The sequence below is a fragment of the Nycticebus coucang genome, chromosome X (assembly GCF_027406575.1).
Source record: "Nycticebus coucang isolate mNycCou1 chromosome X, mNycCou1.pri, whole genome shotgun sequence".
Lineage (NCBI taxonomy): Eukaryota > Metazoa > Chordata > Mammalia > Primates > Lorisidae > Nycticebus > Nycticebus coucang.
Genome location: NC_069804.1, coordinates 52,905,528 through 52,921,321, shown reverse-complemented (window position 1 = coordinate 52,921,321; position 15,794 = coordinate 52,905,528). Strand labels below are relative to the sequence as shown.

Genomic DNA, 15,794 nt, shown 5'->3' with positions numbered 1-15,794 from the left:
CCCCGAAATATCATCTAACCCCAGTGAGAACGGCCCACATCACAAAATCTCAAAACTGCAGATGCTGGCGTGGATGTGGAGAGAAGGGAAAACTTTTACACTGCTGGTGGGACTGCAAACTAGTACAACCTTTCTGGAAGGGAGTATGGAGAAACCTCAAAGCACTCAAGCTAGATCTCCCATTTGATCCTGCAATCCCATTACTGGGCATCTACCCAGAAGGAAAAAAATCCTTTTACCATAAGGACACTTGTACTAGACTGTTTATTGCAGCTCAATTTACAATCGCCAAAATGTGGAAACAGCCTAAATGCCCACCAACCCAGGAATGGATTAACAAGCTGTGGTATATGTATACCATGGAATACTATTCAGCCATTAAAAAAATGGAGACTTTACATCCTTCATATTAACCTGGATGGACGTGGAAGACATTATTCTTAGTAAAGCATCACAAGAATGGAGAAGCATCTGGGCGGCGCCTGTGGCTCAAGGGGTAGGGCGCCGGTCCCATATGCTGGAGGTGCTGGGTTCAAACCCAGCCCCAGCCAAAAACCAAAAAAAAAAAAAAAAAAGAATGGAGAAGCATGAATCCTATGTACTCAATTTTGATATGAGGACAATTAATGACAATTATGGTTATGGGGGGGAAACAGAAAGAGGGAAGGAGGGAGGTGGGTGGGGCCTTGGTGTGTGTCACACTTTATGGGGGCAAGACATGATTGCAAGAGGGACTTTACCTAACAATTGCAATCAGTGTAACCTGGCTTATTGTATCCTCAATGAATCCCCAACAATAAAATAAAAAAAAAGTTAATAAAAAAAAAAAAAAGAAATAGAAAAACTAGGCAGGCATACTGGCCTAACCAGGAAGTCCCAGCTTTGTGGGAGGCTAAGGCAAGAGGATTACTTCAGCCCAGGATTTTACATTTGCAGTAAACTATGATGAATACATGGTGCTCTAGCCTGAAAAACACAGGAACAACACATCACACCTGACCTCCCCGCCAAAAAGGAACTACTAGAATTCAGCAATAAAGAAGAGAGCAAGACTATCAATCAGCAAGATCGAAACTACATTTATAAATCATTTCACTGAACAAAGGAAAATACATGTTCTTTATCTGTTTTTCTTTTAAACACTCTCTTTCTGTCATCCTAAATAGAGTGTTGTGGAGTCATAGCTCTCAGGAACCTCAAACTCTTGGAGTCAAGCAATTGTCTTGCCTCAGCATCACAAATGGCTGGGAATACAGGTGCCTACCACAACATCAGGGTGTCATTCTGCCTGAGGCTGGTCAAGAACTCCTCACCTCAAGTGATCCATCTAATCAAACTCAGGAGTTGGACCTTGCAGTGAGCTATGATGCCAGGGTACTTTACAAAGAGCCACAGATTGAAACTCTGTCTCAAACATTTACATTCTACATTTACTAAGTTTCACATATACCCTTGTAAGATGCACTGCAGGTGTAATCCCACCAATCACCGTCCCTCTGCCCACCTCCCCCCTCAAAAACAAAGAAGTGCACAACACTCCTATTATCATGAAGAACTAAATAAGCAATGCTCAGTTGTTCCTTGAATTAATTAATTCTTGATTGATTGATTTTATTTATTTATTCTTTCCTTTTGGGACAGTCTCACAGTTTTGCCCTCGTAGAGTACGGTAACATCACAGCTCACAGCAACCTCAAACTCTTGGGCTTAAGCAATTCTCTTGCCTCAGCGTCCCAAGTAGCTGGGACTACAGGCACCCACCACAACACCCGGCGATTTTCTGTTGCACTTGTCATTGTTGTTTAGCTGGCCAGGTCCAGGTTTGAACTCGCCACCCTCGGTGTATGTAGTTGGTGCTGTAACCACTGTGCTACGGGCACCAAGCCAATTGATTGATTTTAGAGAAAAAGTCTCACTCTGTTTCCCAGGCTAGCATTCACTAGTGTGATTCTAGCTCGCTGCAACCTTGAACTCCCGGGCTCCAGAGAGTCTCTTGCCTCCACCTGGCAAGCAGCTAGGTGTGTTCTAGCAGTTGGCTCATTCTTTCCGAACATTATTGTTAGAGATGAGTTCTTAAGATGTTTCCCATGAGGTGGCACCTGCGGCTCAGTCAGTAGGGCGCCGGCCCCATATACCGAGGGTGCGCGGGTTAAACCCAGTCTTGGCCAAACTGCAATAAAAAAGAGCCGAGCGCTGTGGCAGGCACCTGGTCCTAGCTACTCAGGAGGCTGAGGTAAGAGAATCCCCTAAGCCCAGGAGTTGGAGGTTGCTGGGAGGTATGACACCACAGCACTCTACCAAGGGTGACAAAGTGAGACTCTGTCTCTAAATATATGTGTGTGTGTGTGTGTGTGTGTGTGTGTGTGTGTGTGTGTGTGTAGCCTCCCCCACACACACATATATATATATTGCCCAGCCTAGCCTTGAAGGCTTTGGCCTCAAATAATCCTCCCACCTCGACCTTCAAAGACTGGGATTACAGGTATCAGCTCCTCTACCCAGGCTAAATCTATAATTTACTTTAATACACTTTAATATCCATTTCATGCAGTCAATTAATTATTACAGATGTATTTCATTGATATTTGCCAAATTCTTGTACATGTGAAACTTACTAAATGTAGAATGTAAATCTCCTAACACAATAACTAAGAAAATGCCTTGAAGGCTATGTTAACCAGTTTGGATGAAAATATTTCAACTGAAAAAAAAAAAAAGAAAATATTTCGACTGGTATATAAAACCAGCACATTGTACCCCCATGACTGCATTAATGTAAACAGCTATCATTAAAAATTTTTTTAAAAGAAAAAGATATTTTCCAAATTCCTTTTTTGTTTGTTTGTTTCTTCATTTACTTTGAGACATAGTCTCAAGCTGTCTCACTGGATAGAGTTCTGTAAGCTATGAAGCCACCAGAGGGCTCCAATTTGGACTCAGGTGATTCTCTTTCCTGCCTTTGTATATTTTTGGTAGAGACAAGGCCCTGCTTTTGCTCAGGCTGGTTTTAAACTTGTGAGCTCAAGCAATCAACTGGCCTCAGCCTCCAGGATTACAGGTGCTAGGATTACAGGTATGACCCACCATGTTGGGCCTCCCAAATTCTTCTAACTGTAACCTACCCAGGATTGTAATTCAGCCATGATTGAACCAATGGAGTTGCAGTGCAATCTGCTAACTTATCCACATCAATTTATGGGCAGTAAATCTGATATTTACTGCCCATAATTGATATTTAAAAGGTTAGCCAAGGATGGTGGTATGTCCTGCCTTCCTAGGAGTCTAAGGCAAGAGGTAGATCACTTGAGCATCCTGGCTGGTTGCCAACTACCATTATGACATCAGGGAACACAAAGCTGAAGAGAGATGTAACAGACCACTGCTATTATGTGATGTTTCCACTCTACAGGTAGACCACATGAACATCATTTCAAGCCCATAAAGCCTAATGAAGTCTACCACCAAATCAGAAATAGTGAGTTCTGGGTATTTCTTTTTTTTATGTTTTTTTTTTTTTTTTTTTTTTTTGGCCAGGGCTGGGTTTGAACCCACCACCTCCAGCATATGGGACCGGCGCCCTACTCCTTGAGCCATGATTTTCAGTATCATTCATTCTAACTTCCTGGCTTGGCAAAGTGGTTGACTCCTGTAATGCTACCACTCTGGGAGGCCAAGGCAGGTTGATCGCTTGAGCTGAGGAGTTGTTGACCAGCCTGAGCCAAAATGAGACCCCGGGCATTGTGGAGGGCCCCTGTCCTACCAGCTACATGGGAGGCTAGAGCAACAGGCTCGCTTAACTCAGGGAGTTTCAGGTTGCTGTGAGCTATGAGGCCCTGGCCCTTTACTGAAGGTGACAAAGTGAGCATTTTCCTCATGCCCCACCCCAAAGAAGATAAAAACAAAGTATGTAAAATTAGTAAAAGTAGCAACATTGGCCATGTGTGTGGCAGGTGCCTATAATCGTAGCTACTTTAGAGGCTGAAGCAAGAGGATGGTTGGAGACCAAGTATTTTACGTTGCTGTGAGCTATCATCAGGCCAAGCCACAGTAGCCAGGTTGACTGAGTGAGACTCTGTCTCAAAAATAAAAAAAATAAATAATTAAGGAAGTAAATAAATCAACTAAAAGGAGAGCCAACGTTCATGGAGTAATTGAGCCCTTGCCCCTGAAGATTAGAGGGTGGTTGTTCTGTATATCCTTTGATTGTGCCCCTCATCATTATTACCCTCATAACCATCTGAAATGAAAGAAGGAATGAAAGAAAGATAGAAAGAAGCAAGTTTAACAGTTCAAAGTGCCTTTTAAGTGGGCTGAAGAGAGATTTAGGGTGTCTACCTGCTGGAGTTTGAGAAATCAGCAGCCTCCAGTTATATCGGAACTGTGATTAACATCTCATACCCCAGAAGACCACGTGTTGCCCAGACAATATTCAATAACATATACATACTGCTTTGTTTTTGGTTGTGTTTTTTTTTTTTTTTTTTTGGTTTGGTTAGTTTATTTTGTTTATTTTGACGTTGTTGATGTTGCTTTGTTTTTTAATTTTAAACTTCTCCATACAGATCCTTTTTCTTTCTCAATTTTTCTAGTTTAATTATAATTTCCCACTGCTGCCTTTTTCAATAACTAGCACTTCATTTTTCCTAGTGTTTCTACCACTATTATTTGGTTTTTCACCCAATTTTATCCCCTAAATTTTTCTGTTTGCTTGTTTTGGTTTGATTTATAGCACTTTTGTCTTTCCTATCTACTTGGTGGAGGTGGGGTACGGTGTCTCATCAGGTCAGCAAAGAGCAGCTGACCTCAAGGGAACCACCCAACTGGGCACCCCCAGAAGATGGGGTTTTTTTAAGGTTGTGTCAAAGTACCCTACTGTACACCTATATTGCTCTGTCTCCCTCTTTCTGTGCCTCTCTTCTTTTTGTCAATATTCCTTTTACCCACCCCCTCTCCTTTCTCTATAATTCTTTTTTTTTTTTCTTATCACTCGGTCCTCCTTTCTTTCATCCCTTTTTTGCTCTTCAACCTTCTCACCCTTCTGCTCCCGTAACCCTTAGTCCACAGGCACGAGAAGTTAAAGAGCAAGAGGAAGTGAAAGGAAAATTAGGGCAAGGAAAGAGATAAAAGAAATCACTCATGAGGAAGAATCAGCAGAAAACTCCAGGCAACATGAAGAACCAGTCCAGAACAACCCCGCCAAGGGACCATGAGGTAGCTATTGCAGATGATTCCACCTATAAAGAAATGTTAGGAATGACAGAAAGGGAATTTAGAATACACATGTTGAAAACAATAAAAGAAATGATGGAAACAATGAAGGAAACTGCTAATAAAGTGGAAAATAACGAAATAAGGAAATCCAAAAACAGAATCAAGAGATGAACGATATGAAGAATATACAAAGAATATAGCAGAGCTGAAGAAACTGAAACAGTCAATTAGAGAACTTAAAGATGCAATGGAAAGTATCGGCAACAGGTTAGACCATGCAGAAGAAAGAATTTCAGAGGTAGAAGACAAAGTTCTTGAGATAACTCAGAAAAGAAGAGAGAGAAAGCAGAACGTTCACTGTCAGAATTATGGGACTTTATGAAGCATTCCAACATACAAGTTATAGGAATCCCAGAAGGGGAAGAAGAATGCCCCAGAGGAATGGAAGCATACTAGAGAATATTATAAAAGAAAATTTCCCAAATATCACCAAAGATTCTGACACACTGCTTTCAGAGGGATATCGAAGCCCAGCTTGCCTCAACTCTAACCGAGCTTCTCCAAGACACATTGTGATGAACCTGTCCAAAGTCAAGACAAAAGAAAAGATTCTGCAAGCTGCCAGGAGTAAGTGTCAGTTGACCTACAGGGGCAAATCCATCAGAGTGACCGCAGACTTCTCTAATGAAACTTTCCAAGCAAGAAGACAACGGTCATCTACCTTTAATCTACTTAAACAGAACAATTTCCAGCCCAGAACTCTGTACCCTGCTGAGCTAAGCTTAAAAATTCACAGAGAAATCAAATCATTTACAGATATACAAACATTGAGGAAATTCACCACAACAAGACCAGCTCTACAGAAAATACTTCAACCTGTTCTGCACACTGACCATCACAATGGATCAGCATCAATGTAAGAACTCAGAAATTAAAGGACAGAACATAACCTCCACACTGATGCAAAAGATAAAACTAAGCAATGGACTCTCACAAAATAAGACGAATAGAATACTACTACACTTATCAATTATCTCAATAAATGTTTATGGCTTGAATTCCCCACTGAAGAGACATAGATTGGCTGACTAGATTAAAAAACACAAGCCATCCATTTGCTGTCTGCAAGAAACACACCTGGCTTCAAAAGACAAATTAAAGCTCCGAGTCAAGGGTTGGAAGACAATTTTTCAGGCGAATGGAATTCAGAAGAAAAGAGGAGCTGCGATCTTATTTTCAGACACATCTGGATTTAAAGCAACTAAAGTCAAAAAAGACAAAGATGGTCACTTTATATTGGTCAAGGGAAAAATACAACAAGAAGACATTTCAATTCTAAATATCTATGCACCCAATTTGAATGCTCCCAGATTCTTGAAACAGACCTTACTCAGTCTGAGCAATATGATATCTGATAATACCATAATAACAGGGGACCTTAACACTCCTCTTACAGAGCTGGACAGATCCTCTAAACAGAAATTAAACAAAGATATAAGAGACTTAAATGAGACCCTAGAACAACTGTGCTTGATAGACGCATATAGAACACTCCACCCCAAAGATAAAGAATATACATTCTTCTCATCACCCCATGGAACATTCTCCAAAATTGATCATATCCTGGGACACAAAACAAATATCAACAGAATCAAAAGAATTGAAATTTTACCTTGTATCTTCTCAGACCATAAGGCACTAAAGGTGGAAATCAACTCTAACAAAAATGCTCGACCCCACCCAAAGGCATGGAAATTAAACAATCTTCTGTTGAATAACAGATGGGTGCAGGAAGAAATAAAACAGGAAATCATTAACTTCCTTGAGCATAACAACAATGAAGACACAAGCTACCAAAACCTGTGGGATACTGCAAAAGCAGTTTTGTGGGGAAAATTCATCGCTTTAGGTGCCTACATTGGAAAAACAGAAAGAGAGCACATCAACAATATCACAGGGGATCTTATGGAATTGGAAAAAGAAGAACAATCTAAGCCTAAACTCAGTAGAAGAAAAGAAATATCCAAAATCAAATCAGAGATCAATGAAATTGAAAACAAAAGAATCATTCAGAAAATTAATGAAACAAGGAGTTGGTTTTTTGAAAAAATAAATAAAATAGATAAACCATTGGCCAGACTAACAAGGAACAGAAAAGTAAAATCTCTAGTAACCTCAATCAGAAATGAAAAAGGGGAAATAACAACTGATCCCACAGAGATACAAGAGATCATCTCTGAATACTACCAGAAACTCTATGCCCAGAAATTTGACAATGTGAAGGAAATGGATCAATATTTGGAATCGCACCCTCTCCCTAGACTCAGCCAGGAAGAAATAGAGCTCCTGAACAGACCAATTTCAAGCAGTGAGATCAAAGAAAAAATAAAAAATCTTCCAACCAAAAAATGCCTTGGTCCAGATGGCTTCACACCAGAATTCTATCAAACCTTCAAGGAAGAGCTTATTCCTGTACTGCAGAAATTATTCCAAAAAATTGAGGAAGAAGGAATCTTCCCCAACACATTCTATGAAGCAAACATCACCCTGATACCAAAATCAGGAAAAGACCCAAACAGAAAGGAAAACTTCAGACCAATCTCACTCAAGAATATAGATGCAAAAATTCTCAACAAAATCCTAGCCAATAGATTACAGCTTATCATCAAAAAAGTCATTCATCATGATCAAGTAGGCTTCATCCCAGGGATGCAAGGCTGGTTTAACATACGCAAGTCCATAAACGTTATCCACCATATTAACAGAGGCAAAAATAAAGGTCATATGATCCTCTCAATAGATGCAGAAAAAGCATTTGATAAAATCCAGCATCCTTTTCTAATTAGAACACTGAAGAGTATAGGCATAGGTGGCACATTTCTAAAACTGATTGAAGCTATCTATGACAAACCCACAGCCAATATTTTACTGAATGGAGTAAAACTGAAAGCTTTTCCTCTTAGAACTGGAACCAGACAAGGTTGTCCTCTGTCACCTTTACTATTCAACGTAGTGCTGGAAGTTCTAGCCAATACAATTAGGCAAGACAAGGAAATAAAGGGAATCCAAATGGGAGCAGAGGAGGTCAAACTCTCCCTCTTTGCTGACGACATGATCTTATACTTAGAGAACCCCAAAGACTCAACCACAAGACTCCTAGAAGTCATCAAAAAATACAGTAATGTTTCAGGATATAAAATCAATGTCCACAAGTCAGTAGCCTTTGTATACACCAATAACAGTCAAGATGAGAAGCTAATTAAGGACACAACTCCCTTCACCATAGTTTCCAAGAAAATGAAATACCTAGGAATATACCTAACGAAGGAGGTGAAGGACCTCTATAAAGAAAACTATGAAATCCTCAGAAAGGAAATAGCAGAGGATATTAACAAATGGAAGAACATACCATGCTCATGGATGGGAAGAATCAACATTGTTAAAATGTCTATACTTCCCAAAGCAATTTACCTATTCAATGCCATTCCTATCAAAATACCAACATCGTACTTTCAAGATTTGGAAAAAATGATTCTGCGTTTTGTATGGAACCGGAAAAAACCCCGTACAGCTAAGGCAGTTCTTAGTAATAAAAATAAAGCTGGGGGCATCAGCATACCAGATTTTAGTCTGTACTACAAAGCCATAGTGGTCAAGACAGCATGGTACTGGCACAAAAATAGAGACATAGACACTTGGAATAGAATTTAAAACCAAGAAATGAAACTGACATCTTACAACCACCTAATCTTTGATAAACCAAACAAGAACATACCTTGGGGGAAAGACTCCCTATTCCATAAATGGTGTTGGGAGAACTGGATGTCTACATGTAAAAGACTGAAACTGGACCCACACCTTTCCCCACTCACAAAAATTAATTCAAGATGGATAAAGGACTTAAATTTAAGGCATGAAACAATAAAAATCCTCCAAGAAAGCATAGGAAAAACACTGGAAGATATTGGCCTGGGGAAAGACTTCATGAAGAAGACTGCCATGGCAATTGCAACAACAACAAAAATAAACAAATGGGACTTCATTCAACTGAAAAGCTTCTGTACAGCTAAGGAGACAATAACCAAAGCAAAGAGACAACCTACACAATGGGAAAGGATATTTGCATATTTTCAATCAGACAAAAGCTTGATAACTAGGATCCATAGAGAACTCAAATTAATCCACATGAAAAAAAGCCAACAATCCCATATATCAATGGGCAAGAGACATGAATAGAACTTTGTCTAAAGATGACAGACGAATGGCTAACAAACACATGAAAAAATGTTCATCATCTCTATATATTAGAGAAATGCAATCAAAACAACCCTGAGATATCATCTAACCCCAGTGAGAATGGCCCACATCACAAAATCTCAAAACTGCAGATGCTGGCGTGGATGTGGAGAGAAGGGAACACTTTTACACTGCTGGTGGGACTGCAAACTAGTACAACCTTTCTGGAAGGAAGTATGGAGAAACATCAAATCACTCAAGGTATACCTCCCATTTGATCCTGCAATCCCATTACTGGGCATCTACCCAGAAGGAAAAAAATCCTTTTACCATAAGGACACTTGTACTAGACTGTTTATTGCAGCTCAATTTACAATTGCCAAAATGTGGAAACAGCCTAAATGCCCACCAACCCAGGAATGGATTAACAAGCTGTGGTATATGTATACCATGGAATACTATTCAGCCATTAAAAAAAATGGAGACTTTACATCCTTCGTATTAACCTGGATGGAAGTGGAAGACATTATTCTTAGTAAAGCATCACAAGAATGGAGAAGCATGAATCCTATGTACTCAATTTTGATATGAGGACAATTAATGACAATTAAGGTTATGGGGGGAAAGCAGAAGGAGGGATGGAGGGAAGGGGGTGGGGCCTTGGTGTGTGTCACACTTTATGGGGGCAAGACATGATTGCAAGAGGGACTTTACCTAACAATTGCAATCAGTGTAACCTGGCTTATTGTACCCTCAATGAATCCCCAACAATAAAAAAAAAAAGAAAGAGAGAAACAGGAAGCAAGGAAGGGAGGGAGGGAGGGAAGGAGGAAAGAATGAAAAGAAAAAACAGATAAAATACCTGAGGCACACACACAATAAGAATTGGGGAACCAGTTCTCCAGGAAAAATGGATTAGGTATCTTAAGTTATTCATCAATTTTCAAACTGCACAGCCCTCATTGTACTGTCCCAGTCTGGTGGCTCAGGCTGGTAATCCTAGCCATCTGGGAGGCCCAAGAAGGGGACTTCTTGAGCTCAGGAATTCAAGACCAGCCAGAGCCAGAGCCAGACCCTGTCTCTAGTCAAAATGGGAAAACTAGGTGGGTGTCATGTCTGGTGCCATCTGTAGGCCCAGCTACTGGGGAGACTGAGGCAAGAGCATTGCTCAAGCCCAGGAGTTGGGCATTGCAATGAGCTATGATGCCAGGGTACACTCCTCAGGGCCACAGAGTGAGACTGTGTCTGCAAAACAAGAAATGCACAGTGCTCCTTTGTTCATGAATAAGTAAATAAGCAAGGCTCTGTGGTTGCTTGAATTAAGTAATTCCTTTTTTTTTTTTTGAAGAAGCATTTTATATTTACGGTTCAACTTATAATGAGAACACTTCTTACTGTGCAGTGTATTACAGGTTTTGTGGTTGGAAACTACAGGTTTTATAATTGAAAAGTTACTTTTCCTGCTACCCACCTAAATCTAAGCTAAATCTAATACTCCCACCTGCAATTTAATTTGCGAATTAAAGTGTTGTAAACATACAAGTCAATTATGAATATTAGTTTAAAAAGGAAGGTTTGACTTAAAAAGTATTCCCAACTAGATTATCTACATATATTGCATATTTTGCTTTCATTTTGTCCTAAAAAAATGAAATAGCAATGCTCTATCAATCACACAGAAGACATGCAGATTTAGCAACATTGATATTATAATCTATGTTGTTTGAATTAAAGACACCCTGTACCCACATGTACACCAACAGCAGGTCACACATGAAGAGTTGTAACTAAGCGCTATTACAAATTAGGCAGTTCTTGCCACATTAGTCCCTATGAAAACAAAAGTTGGGGAAGGGACCAAAATAAATTGTTTCAAAATGGGCAATTTTGCCTCAATTACCATGTTTAAAGAACAGAGCAATTGTAGCTAAAATGTAAATGTAAATTGTAAATCCAATTGCAGCTAAAGTCTAGCTAAAATGTTCTCAAGTGTTCTAAGTTACATTATATAATGATTTTAATCCTGGTCTATTGACCTTGTATAAGGTCAATACTGCAAATTTCTTCTGTGACAACAGCACTTGGAGTAATACCATTGCCTGAATTATTGATCTGATCCTCCTCAATCCTCCTATCAGAATCCTAAAATGATTGAAATATGTGGCACATTTCTTAATCCAAAGAATTCCCTTTTTTTTTTTTTTTTTTTTTTTGAGGCAGTGTCTCACTATGTTGCCCCTGGTAGAGTGCTGTGACGTTACAGCTCATAACAACTTCCCAAACTTGGGCTGAAGCGATTCTCTTGCCTCAGCCTCCCAAGTAGCTGGGATGACAGGCACCTGCCACAACCCCTGCCTATTTTTTGTTGCAGTTGTCATTGTTGTTTAGCTGGCCTAGGTCAGATTCATACCCACCACCTTGGTTGTGTGTGGCTGGCACCATAACCACTGTGCTACAGGTGCCAAGCCAATCCAAAGCATTCTTTTTTGTTTGTTTATTAATATTAAATCATAGCTGTCACATATCTCTACAGAAAGACACATGAAAAGCAAAATAAATACAAGAACTTCACAGGTAAGATAACAACGAACACCCCCAACATCCCAGTTCACACAAACCAGAGCAGAATGGACATTTAAACAGTCTGAAGAGCAGGGAGAGTTAACTAAATTTAAACACTCCTGTCTATGACATCACTTAAAATACAATTTATCAAAGACATAAGGGTAATGTAGATGTTAGGAACAAGGGGATATTACACAAGAATGTAATTCAACATTTTAGCCCATTCTAAACAAAACAATTTGAATTAAAAAAGGAAAAGATCGTACTGAGTAAAGGAAAACTGTATACAACAAAGAGTTCTACAAAAAGAGTCACCAATCATCTCATGTACGACAGCGAGATCTGCTACGATGGGGAGAATAGCGTGGTGATGCTCTGCTTCTCCTTGGGGCATAACTGTGACTCTTGCTATTGCTTCTGCTACCACTTCTGCTACGACTAGGGCTTTGAGACGGAGATCTTCCATAACTTGGACATCTAGGCCCATGAATGTTAACCTGGATGTAGGCAGTTTCTCCCTCATGAGATCTAAACTTAGTGTTATGCAGTTTGAGAACTGGATATATCTTCTTTCTATACAAACTCCATGACACCAGTGCCATATCCGTAAACATCAGCATAACATACATCACCTTCTTTACTCGTGATCCTTTAAATCCTGCCAGCTTCCACTTGGAGCCAGTACAGAGGCAAGCACTCTGTTTTCAGATGGCCAAGAAGGGGAACTATAGCAGCCTCGGGCAGCTCCACCAGCTCCAGGCTCTGTTGCCACCTCAGCCTGTACCAGGGTGGCTTGCAGGAAACTGCACACAAAGACAGGATCCACCATAATCATAGTTCTCCTGACCATACCCAGAGTCTTCAGCATCTGGTGGGTCCTCGAGCTCAACAGAAGCGCAGGGCAGTATCCCATGGCGATTCTTGAGGTCCATGTCTCCCATAGAGCTCTATTTGTAGAACACGTCCTCAATGTCCTCGGTTCAGATGTCTGGAAGTAAGTTACCCACATAGATGCTGCAATTGTTGTTCCATGATGGGCCACGAATCACACCACCTCCCCGCATGGCAGAGTCAAAAAGGCGGAATTGAGAACAGGCCTTCCCACCAACCTATGGCACAGCAGAGCCCAGCCCACAGTGGCAACATGTCTCCATGAATTAATTAATTATTGACTGATTAATTTTAGAACAAAGATCTCACTCTGTTCCCCAGGCTGGAGTGCAATGGTATGATACTAGCTCCCTGCAACCTTGATCTCCTGACTCCTGAGATCCTCCTGCCTTAGTCTGGCAAGCAGCTAAATGTGTTTGAGCACTTACCTCATTGTTTCCAAACATTATGGGTAGAGATGAGGTCTTCAAACATTCCCTAGGCTAGCCTTAAATGCTTTGGCCTCAAATGATCCTCCCAACTTGGCCTCCCAAAGACACTGGGATTAAAGGTATCAGCTCCTGTACCCAGCCTAAATCTATAATACATTTGAATATCCATTTCATACAGTCAAATAATTATTACAGACATATTTCATTGGTAGTTCCCAAAATGTTTGTTTGTTTGTTTTTGAGATGTTCTGAAGCTCTTGCTTGGGGTAGAGTGCTATGGTTTCATAGCTCACGGCAACCTCCAACTCAGACTCAGGTGATCCTCTTTCGTCAGTTTGTGTATTTTTAGCAGAGACAAGTTCTCGCATTTGCTCAGGCTGGTTTTGAACTTGTCAGCTCTGGCAATCTACAAACCTCAGCCTCCCAGAATGCTAGGATTACAGGCTGGGGGTAGCACGCTGGGCCTGCCAAATTGTTCTATCTATAGCCAATGTAGGATTGTAATTCAACCGTGATTGGACAAATGAAGTTAATGAAAAATCTGCTGACTTATCCACATCAATTTATCAGGATTAAATCTGATATGTGGTCAATTGTGAAACCATGTGTTATGGTCATACACATTCTTTTCACAAAGCTGAAATCCCTGTCATCTTCAGCACTACCTGATTTGCAACTTCACTCACTGTTCAGTGATACAAGAATTTATGGGGAGGAATCAGATAATAATCCTAGACATTCTGTAACATGTACCCAAGTATGATAGCCCTAAAACTTTATTTGCAAAACAAGTGATTGGTCACATTTGCTGGTGCTCCTAGACCTCTGGTCTATAGAATGAATAGAAGAATGTTATAGGGAAAAAATAGAAGATTAATGAGCCATGGCTTAGCAGGGTGGCTGAGACTTGTAATCCTAGTCCACAGGGGAGGCCCCGGGCAGAAGATTGCTTGAGATGAGGAACTCCACCTCAGCCTAAGCAAGAGAAAGACCCTGAGTCTCTATGAAAAGTACAAAAGGATAGCCAAGCATGGTGGGTGGGCAAGCTACTTAGGAGGCTGAGGCAAGAGGATGGATCACTTGAAAATCCTGGCTGGTTTCCAGCTACCATGATGACATCAGGGAACACAGAGCTGAGGAAAGATGTGTTAGGCCACTGCTAAGTGATGTTTCCACTCTACAGATAGACCACAAGAAAGTTATCTGAAGCCTATGAAGCCTAGTGAAGTGTACCACCAAGTTAGAAAATGGTGAGTTTTGGGTATTTCTTCCTTTGGTTTTCAGTATCATTCATTCTAAGTTCCTGGCTGGGCAAGGAGGCTCCTGCCTGTAAGCCCAGCACTCTGAGAGGCCGAGGCAAGTGGATCGCTTGAGCTCAGGGGTTGTTGACCAGCCTGAGCCTCAAAGAGAGCCCGGGCGTTGTGGTGGGCCCTGTCCTCCCAGCCACATGGGAGGCTAAGGCAAGAGGCTCACTTGACTCCAGGAGTTTTAGGTTGCTGTGATCTATGAGGCCCTGCCACTTTAACAGGAGTGCCAAAGACAGCATTTGTCTCATGCAACAACAACAAAAAAAAAGATAACAACAAAGTATGTAAAATTAGTAAAAATAGCAGAATTAGCCATGTGTGTGGCAGGTGGCTGTAGTCACAGCTAGTTTATAGGCTGAGGCAAGACGATTGGTTGAGAGCAAGGATTTTATGTTGCTATGAACTATGATGAGGCCAAGGCACCCTAGCCAGGGTGATACCATGAGAGTCTGTCTCAAAAAACAAAGAGCGAAGTAAGTAAGTAAATAAATCAACTAAAACAAGACCCAACATTCATGTGTACTTGAGCCCTTGCCCCAGGGGATTGGGGGTTGGTTGTGGTATATATCCTTTGATTGTGTCCCTCATTATTTTTACCCTCATATTCATCTCAAATGAAGGAAGTGAAGGGTATGGGAATGGGAAAAAGGAGGAGATAGGAAAGGAAGGGAAAGTACAAAGGAAAGGAAATTGGTAAGGAAAGGGGAAAAAATAAAGAAAAGAAGGAAGGAAAGAAAGAGGTAATATCCCTACCCACCCCCCCCACACACACACACACAAAGCAAAGGGTAGCCAGTAGTCAAGAAAAAATGGATTAGGTATCTAAGTGAGCTATCCAGTTTCTTCAATTGTGCCCCTCATCATTTTTACCCTCATATTCATCTTGAATGAAAGAAAAAGAAATGAAAGGGATGGGGATGGGGATGGGGAGAGGAAAGGAAGGGAAAGGAGGAAGGAAAGAAAGAGGTAAAATCCATACCCTCCACACACACAAAGCAAAGGGTACCCAGTAGTCGAGGAAAACTGAATTAGGTATATAAGTTAGTTATCAATTTTCCCACTGCACAGGACTCATTATTGTATGGGTCAGGTGGGGTGGTTCAGGCCAGTCATCCTAGCAGTCTCAGGGACACCCAGGCAAGGGGCCTTCTTC

At 40.8% G+C, this 15,794-nt stretch overlaps 1 pseudogene; it reads right to left on the bottom strand.

Moving 5' to 3' along the window:
- Positions 1-12,335: 12,335 nt before the first annotated feature.
- Positions 12,336-13,076, bottom strand: LOC128577745 (serine/arginine-rich splicing factor 1-like; annotated as a pseudogene).
- Between the last annotated feature and the right edge of the window lie 2,718 nt (positions 13,077-15,794).